This window comes from Natrix helvetica, assembly GCF_964273705.1.
Source record: "Natrix helvetica genome assembly, chromosome: 1".
Lineage (NCBI taxonomy): Eukaryota > Metazoa > Chordata > Lepidosauria > Squamata > Natricidae > Natrix > Natrix helvetica.
The window spans coordinates 218,816,485-218,824,696 of record NC_138548.1 but is presented as its reverse complement, the minus strand read 5'-3'; the positions used below and the strand labels follow the sequence as shown (position 1 = coordinate 218,824,696).

General features: G+C 47.4%; 1 pseudogene across 1 annotated transcript; it reads right to left on the bottom strand.

Annotated features, from left to right (window-relative positions):
- Positions 1-3,267: 3,267 nt before the first annotated feature.
- Positions 3,268-7,567, bottom strand: LOC309384525 (17-beta-hydroxysteroid dehydrogenase type 6-like; annotated as a pseudogene). The gene is made up of 4 exons (XR_014176881.1): positions 7,131-7,567; positions 6,448-6,706; positions 5,182-5,345; positions 3,268-4,076 (listed from the first exon to the last, which is right to left on the bottom strand). The product of XR_014176881.1 is annotated as a 17-beta-hydroxysteroid dehydrogenase type 6-like (transcript).
- Positions 7,568-8,212: the final 645 nt, after the last annotated feature.

The following is an 8,212-nucleotide window of genomic DNA, read 5'->3' as shown; positions in this document are numbered from 1 at the left end:
GGGCGGTACCAGCTTGGACCATCTGGTCCCGCCTCCTCGCGGTGGGGGGGTAGCGCCAGGGAAGTCCAGCCGGAGACATGAGTGATCTGACCATGACAGGGGTGTAACAACAAAGTCCCCTATACCCAGATCACTCGTCCACTGCTCAGATACAAAAACAAGGTCCAATGTGTGGCCACCTTCGTGTGTGGGGCCCTGAATTAACTGGGTCAGGCCCATGGCTGTCATGGAAGCCATGAACTCCCGAGCCACCTCAGACGCTGCTCCCGTCGACGGCAGGTTGAAATCCCCCATAACCACAAGCCTGGGGATCTCAACCGCCGTCTCCGAGATCAGCTCGAGGAGCTCGGGCAGGGCCGCTGATGTATAGCGAGGAGCCAAGTATACAATCAGCAAACCCAACTGCCTCCCTGGGCCCCATTTCACACCAAGGGACTCACACCCGGATATCTGAGGAACAGTGAACTCCCTCGGCTCTAGACCTTCCCGTATAACTACCGCCACCCCACCACCCTTACCCAGGGCCCGAGGCTGATGGAATGCGCGGAAACCTGGTGGGCACATTTCCACGAGGGGTAAACCACCCTCGTGGCCCAACCAGGTCTCCGTTATCCCTGCAAGGTCCAGCTCCCCCTCAGAGATCAGCTCATTAATGAGGGGGGCCTTGTTGGTTACGGACCTTGCATTGCAAAGCATCAGCCGTAGGCCCGGGCTCTGTAGTTCCTGGCCACCTAGGTTGCGGGGGTTGGTACAAACGACCGGGCGTAGCCAACAGCCACGGTCTCCCAACCGACCTTGTAATCTTCTTTTGTCCTCGCATCCCCCCCTCCCCGCGACCGTTGTAATCAAACAACCCTCTGTTGGAATAACTTGTTCCCTCTCCCCCCCCACTCCGCTCATTTCCCTCCTGGACTCACCTGTTCGTCTGGCACTGGCTTCCCTCCTGGCCTGGTTATCCCCCCCTCCCTTCCCAGAACCCCCTAAAAACAATATAAAACATTTAGCTAAAAAGCCCCTCAGCTTCCTCTTCTTCCACCTCTCGGGGTTCACAAACCCGTCATCAAGGCTGGCCCTTGAGAGAGCCAAGGGCCATACCTGCGAAAGAGGGGCCTCCCGCAGGCGGAGCAGGTCAGACCTCGAATAAATTAAAACGTTGTAATAGTCCCAGTAGGGTAGGGGTGCAGATGATGAAAAGGGAGTAATTAATAGAGTCTCGGTGGAATGGAGGGTAGAAAGTTAATAAATAGAAGAGTCTCAATGGAGGGTAGGGGATATTCCAGTGTCCAGGTGGTACTTGGTACTTGGAGGCAGGGGGGGGAGGGCAAGAAATGGTTAAATATCCCAGGTGATAGGGGGAAGGCAAAGGTAGCAAAAATAGTGGAGGGTAGATGAAAGTTCAGCTCAGCTGTTTCCAGGTGGATACAGCCCCCCCGATGGATGGGGGGGGGCATTCTTGGCCCAGCTGCTTAGCTCCCATTAGAGTCAGCAGGGCCCTGGAGGGATATGGGAGCAGCCAGGAATGATAAAATAACCCAGGAGTCCCTGGCTGCGGCTCCCTCCCTTCGTCTGCCGCCGCAGCCATCTCCCTTTGATCCTTCGGCTGCCTCTGCCTCTGGCTGCTTCCCAGCCCTTCTCACCTATCAGCTGATTACTCCAGTGTCCTGTTGCATCCCGTTGCTCCCCCTTAAGCCCTTTGATGTCTCTGGGGCCTCCGGAGCCTCTCACCCCCTCTTCCTTACTCCTCTTCTGGCTTTTCGGCTTTTCCTTTCGGCGTTTTCGGCGCCAGCGCCGTCTGCGCAATCGCACCACGCGATCGCCATTGCTCTCTCCTTGCTGTTTACAGCCCTCCGAGCCTCTTTCCTCTCCGCTCTTCACCGACCACCCTGTCGGGCTAATATCAGCCCGAAACATGCCTGGGTGGTCGGGCTGTCCAACTCTCGACCCCCTTCGATGGTATGGGGGCTGGCAGCAGTCCCTACCCGGTCGGGAGCTCCATGGTGTTCCTGGAGCTCAGAGGACGACCGCCATTCATAGGAAGCTCCTCCTCCTGAGCTAGGGCTGGTTGTATCTGATTCCAGACTTTATGATATATGATCATTTTATGTCTACAAGCAGGGAAGATTGCCAGGGGACAAGATAATAAAAATGACTGCCGGTATTGCCAGTTGCCTCTGAGAATCTAGATCAGGGGTCGGCAACCTTAAAAACTCAAAGTGCCACAAAGGTCCTAATAGGAAGCCCCTCCCCCTTCAATTCTGAAGCCAGCCAGAAGTCCAGTTCCCCCACCATAGAGTCTCCTCCTAGTGCAGCATCCTTTTTCCTCTACCTGTCCTAACCGAAAGTGCTGTCAATTGTGGAGCCTACTGGCGACAGGGAGCTGCAGCAGAGGAATGAAAGGGCCACATGCGGCTCCAGAGACACAGGTTGCTGACCCCTGATCTAGAGCTTCCCACTCTGAACAAAGAGTTCTCATTCCCAGCTTTGTTAAGCTGTGTTTATTTTTAAAATCTCAAGGCAACAATTCTACTACACACTGTCCAAGGCATTGGTGGAAAAGCATTCTGCTTTTCTGCCTTCTTTTTTAAGCAACGTGAATAAGTTCAACATATGAAAATCAAACCAGTGCTTTGGAATAAAGCTCGTCCTAATAAATGCGCTTATTGGTATTGGCACAAATTGCCTAAATCATAGTGTGGCACTACAACTCCCATCCTTACCACTGGCAATTTTGACGAGCCGGAAGAGAATTCAAGAGTGTGGTATACGGCCACAATTGAGCCCAAAATTTATGTTGTTAAACGAGACAGTTGAGTGAGTTTTGCCCAATTTTATGACTTTTTACATACCTTTGAACAGCTTTTGTCTCCTTCAGAGATTTGCTCCAAATGCTGGACTCTCATGACTGTTGCCATCTACATTATAGACCGAGCCCTTGTAGGTAAGTGGCTGATAGCTATCTTAATCCCTATGGTTGTCCAGCCTAACCCCCTTCCTCTGCCAAAGCTGGATCATACAGTATCTGCCTTCGAACAGCCTAGAGGTATTTCACAATTGTGTGATTTCTTCAACCCGATTGATTGCACAAGGTGCCTGGCCTGAAGAAAAGAGAGGACCTGCTTTTGTTTCAAGACGTTTCCCATCCTTTAGCAATAGGGCGGGAGAAAATTATATCTAATTAGTAAAAAATTTTAAATTGTGTTCTATGTTGCGCAAGTTGACATTAATGGTGAGTCATTGAAAGGTAGGAGATTATTACCTGTTCCAATTAGCTGGCTTGACTGATGTATAGTCCCATCTTTAACCTCCTGACAAACATCTTACTGTGTAATTTTTAAGGGAAATTTTAATTATATTTGTATTTTAATTTAAATTTGGTACAGCACATTCTACCTCCTCCGTTTATATGTTTATATGTTTATATGTTTATATATTTATGCACATTTATATTTTGTATCTATATGGTTTTAATATGTCTACACCGCCCCGAGTCCTGTTTAGGAAAGGGTGCGGTTTATAAATAAAAGTTTACTTACTTACTTACTTACTTACTATTGAGGGATGTACATATATTGGGTTATATAGTTCCCTTATGTGTTACAGCAATGAATGACCTCGGTTGCTTCCAGACATCCCTCCAAAACATGTTAGTGTCCAAGTGCAATTTTTTAGAAAGAAAGAAAGAAGAAAGTGAGAATGACAGTTGCATGAAGATATTCTCAGCTTGGTCTGGAAGCACTCTTACAATGGGCAAAGACTGGTACCGGCATACTTTTAACTGCATGGGTTTGCCAAAGTTGCAGTTGGAACTTCGATTCATAGGCTTCCTTCCTTCCCAACTTTTCCACCCCGTCCCTTTTACAGAGCCTGAGCGGGTTTAGGCCATGATCGAGTCAGCACAAAATCTGCGATGAAAGTGGGCACGTAAGAGAGAGGAATGAAGATCCACCGAGAATCCCATCCAGCAGAATAGCGTGTGCGGGGGTATTGGGATATCAAAGCATGCTCTATACAGTCAGTCACCAGGTAGAGGTCTTTGCAGCAACGAGTTGCAATATCGTCTTTGACCCCCTTGTAAACTGTTGAGAGAGAGAGAGAGAGAGAGAGAGAGACAGAGGGCACAAGGGGTTCTGAGGCTTTCCTTGAACTCTGGGAGGGTGAAAGCTTCCTCCCGCCGGGCTTCGGAGGCCCTCCGGAGGCCGGAAATGGGCCCATTGCTGGTCTTCCAGAACTTCCAGGAGGCCCGTTTCCCCCTCCTTGAGCCTCAGCACGGGCCCTGCACTTACCCCCCATCCAAAACAGATCGCCTGGAGACTCCTGGGAGGGGAGGGGCAAGGTGGAAGGGGTGGGTGGGGCGGGGCCAGCCAGGGGTGGGATTTGGAGGTTCTCGAACCGGCCGTAATATTAGCTAGGGGTTCTCCTGAACCTGGGCAAACCGATAGCAGCCCACCCCTGATTCTAAGATGGGAAAAGTGAGTCTCTCCCCAGAGTTATTACAAAAACCAAAGCATGGGTAAGCTCCATGAGCTCTGTTATTACAGCTCAGCATGGAAAAGCAGAATTGTGTTTTAGAAGAGGGCTTTCAGACCAGGAGAAAAGTCCAGTCTATAAATGGTCCAATTGATACCTTGAGTCAAGGCTTAGGACACCAAGAAATTCAAAGTCGTTCTTAGCTGACTCTCCCAGGCCACTTTACTTCCTCATCAAATAGCCCAGAAGAATTTTCCTCACTGCATGACTTTATAAAGCATCTGGAATTTAAGGCCGTTTTTAAAAATCCCCTCCAGATTTCAACTTGTTCATTCACTTTGGCCACCATGATGGCTGGGGTTTCTGTACGGATCTGAATGAACATGGCCCGTGATTGGTGGATTCCCATGCTTCTTCCCCAACATGCACACCTATATCAGGAACCCCAGTGCCAATTGCTTTCCATGCTGTGGACAAGACAGTTCTTTTCATAACCGGAGAGAAAAAAGGACAATCTTAGATCAAAGGTGTTGATACAACTGAGGACTGGCACCAACCAAGCGGTCCAAAAAATGGACTTCAGTGCATGTGACAAAAGTGTAGCCTTCAATCACCCCTATGATGGATGCCACTGAAGCTGAGCAACAGCCACTCCCAACTTCTGACTCCTGGTAAGATTCCCCCAATTAGCCTGCAAACCACATAAAGACTCACGTGCATCGAAGTAAGCCTGGCCATAGCTTTCTTTGATTTCCTCTGGAACTTTCATCCATTGCTGCTCCAGGCTCTCAAGATTTTTTTGCATATCAGTCATGGCTGTGCGGAAATAGCCTGGCTCGATTATGGCTATTTTCACCCCAAATGGACGCATCTCACGCCTAGAAAGAAATGATCAGTTCAGAGTCACTACCTGGGAGTGCTGCTTCTTCCTGATCTGATCATTTTCAATCTGGTGAGAAAATACCATTTCCACATCGATCCTGTCATGGAAATGCTCCCTTTGCCATTTAAGCAATACCCATCTTTTATTTCACTCGATTATTAATGAACACTAATAAATTATTGCTCTCTGCATGGGATTTCATGGCAGAGATTCTTCTATTTCAGCATGCATGTACTGAACTAAAGGCACTTACTATACCAGTGATGGCGAAACTTTTAGGCACCGAGTGCCCGAAGTGCACACGCATGCTCACACTGCAAGGTGCAGGTGCATGCATGTCTGTCCTCTGTACCTGAACGCGGTCCCAGTGCGTGTGTGACAGAGACCCAAAGACCAGATGGCCAGTGGGAGGGGTGCGCGCATGCATTGCAAAGATCTGAAGCAGAGCTGGGGTGATGGCGCATGTGCCTACAGAGAGAGGGCTCTGCGTACCATCTCTGGCATGTGCGCCATAGGTTTACCACCACTGTACTATACCACTGTACCTTTCTCAGCCTTGCCTATGTTACAGAGTTATTATAGTGATGATAACTGGGTACTACTATATATGCCAGTTTAAGTTCCTGGAGGAAAGGTACATTATATGTTCAAAAGATGAGGAAATAAATACACTAACTGTATCAGAGGTGGATTCATACCGGTTTGGACTGGTTCGGCCGAACCTGTAGTAACTTGGTGGCCTGGGTTGCTGGAACTGGCAGTGACCCAGGCATGCCACGCCCCCAAACTGGTTCTCTCGGCGACGCCATAGGCGCTGCCATCTTGTTTTTGCCTTCTGCGTATGTGCAGAGCAATTTCTGTTGCACTGCATGCATGGGCGCACAGCACATCCCTTTTCAGAAGATAAATTTTTTTCTTCAACGATTTAATAATTTAGCCCATTTTCCTAGATCAGACCAGATATAATAGACCAACCCTAGCAAAGCCCTTGTTTGAGTTCCACTTTCCTCCTCATCTATCTGGGCCAGGAACGTGGAAACATTTACTCCTTCTCAGAGATCTGCTCAAATCTGCTGTTTGAAGCCACATGAGATTACCTGAGACTGTCAGAGAAAGCCTCCACTCCATACTTGGAGAGACAGTAGCCACCTCCCATGGTACTCAGTCGACCCATGATGCTGGACATGTTGACCACTCTTCCCCTGGCCTTCTTCGTCAAGGGCAACATATGCAGTGTCACATCCATCAGTCCAATTAGATTGACATTCAGCACTTTCATATAATCCTCTATGGTCAGCCATTCATTGTGGACGAAAGGGTTCACAAGTCCGGCATTATTTACCAAGCCCCAGAGTCCTGCAAAGAAAAGACAGCAAGTATGTAAAAGTTTACACATGAAAGAGACTGAAAATGTGGCCCTGGCTGAGCAGAGTTTGGGGCTGGGTGGATAATCCAATATAAAAGTACATTTATTTTTCTTCTTCACGTCAATATCCTTAACTTAACTGGGAGTCCTCAAAAAATCTTCTATGTGTGTTTCTTAGTCTAAGGGGAAACTTCCTTGAATAACATTAAATTTAGAGCCAAAACACATTGAAAGAATGTTTTAATCAGCACTAGCTACATAATCCCATGATCTAGGCTTAAATATATCAAAAATAATAATATCATAAGGAAATCTTCCTAATCATAAACCTTCTAAGATATTTCATCTCATAAAGAGAATTTCCTAATCAATTTATAATCCGCTCCAGAAGATTGAGAAGCCTGTTTACTGTACCTTTGTTCCCCACACATTCTTTTACCCATACAGTCGCTGCCTCAATGCTCTCGGTACTGGTGACATCCAGCAGGGTGGTTTTCAAACGATCCGACGTGAGTCTCTCCAGTTGCTGTGCTCCCGTTTAGGTGAGACAAGCAGCCAACACCCGCAGACCCCGAGCATCCAGTTGCCTAGCCAGCTGGTTTCCAAAACCAGAATCACAGCCAGTGATGAATACATATTTCTCTCTCAGGTTGTCTACCTGCTGTCTTTCCCGATAGGACCGTATCACAAAGTACAGCAAAACTGCCAATGCCAGGTAGAACCACATGCCTGCTGTGTATTAAAACAAATCAAAATTTAAAGTCTTTGGGTTTCCTGTTTCATTTTTAAATCAATTTTCCTGGTCTTTCTCCTTCTATTTGCCGTCCTTCTGATGTCAATGGGCAGCAATGTGCTCCCAGGAGAACTGGTATGAAACATCCAATTCACAGGTTAATGATTAATGAAATGATGTTTGCTATAGCTGCTTTGTAGTTCATTGCACCTTCCCTTTAGTAAATAATCTCCTCAGCAGTGTGACCAATTCTGTCTATGTAACTTGACCTGGAATAAACCAGCACAGTCGAAATATTACTAGAGGTGAAAGGTGCTTTTGAGACAACGATGACCTTGATGACTGAGAATTTCCACAGACATACTAGAGGTGGATTTTCACTGCTCTCCTGCTACAAATGAACTATCATTCCATGTCAAGACATTTGGTATTTTTGTACAGTCCTCAATCTACAATTGGTTATTTAGCAACTGTTTGAAGTTATGAGGGACCTCCCTGGGATTAGTTCTGATCCAGTTCTAAAGTTCCAACAGCTGCCCCCTCCCTCACATGTCAGGCACTTGTCCACTGGTCCACATTTACAATCATTTGTAGCATCCTGCAATCACACGACTTGTTTTATGCTACTTTTGCCAAAAACCGGTGTTTACTTCTCATTTTCGGTAAAACCGACCCTTAGCGAACAATTGGTCCACTTAACGATTGCCACAGTGGCTTAATGACTACCGCAAAAAAGGTCATAAAATTGGATCAGTCAGTCAAG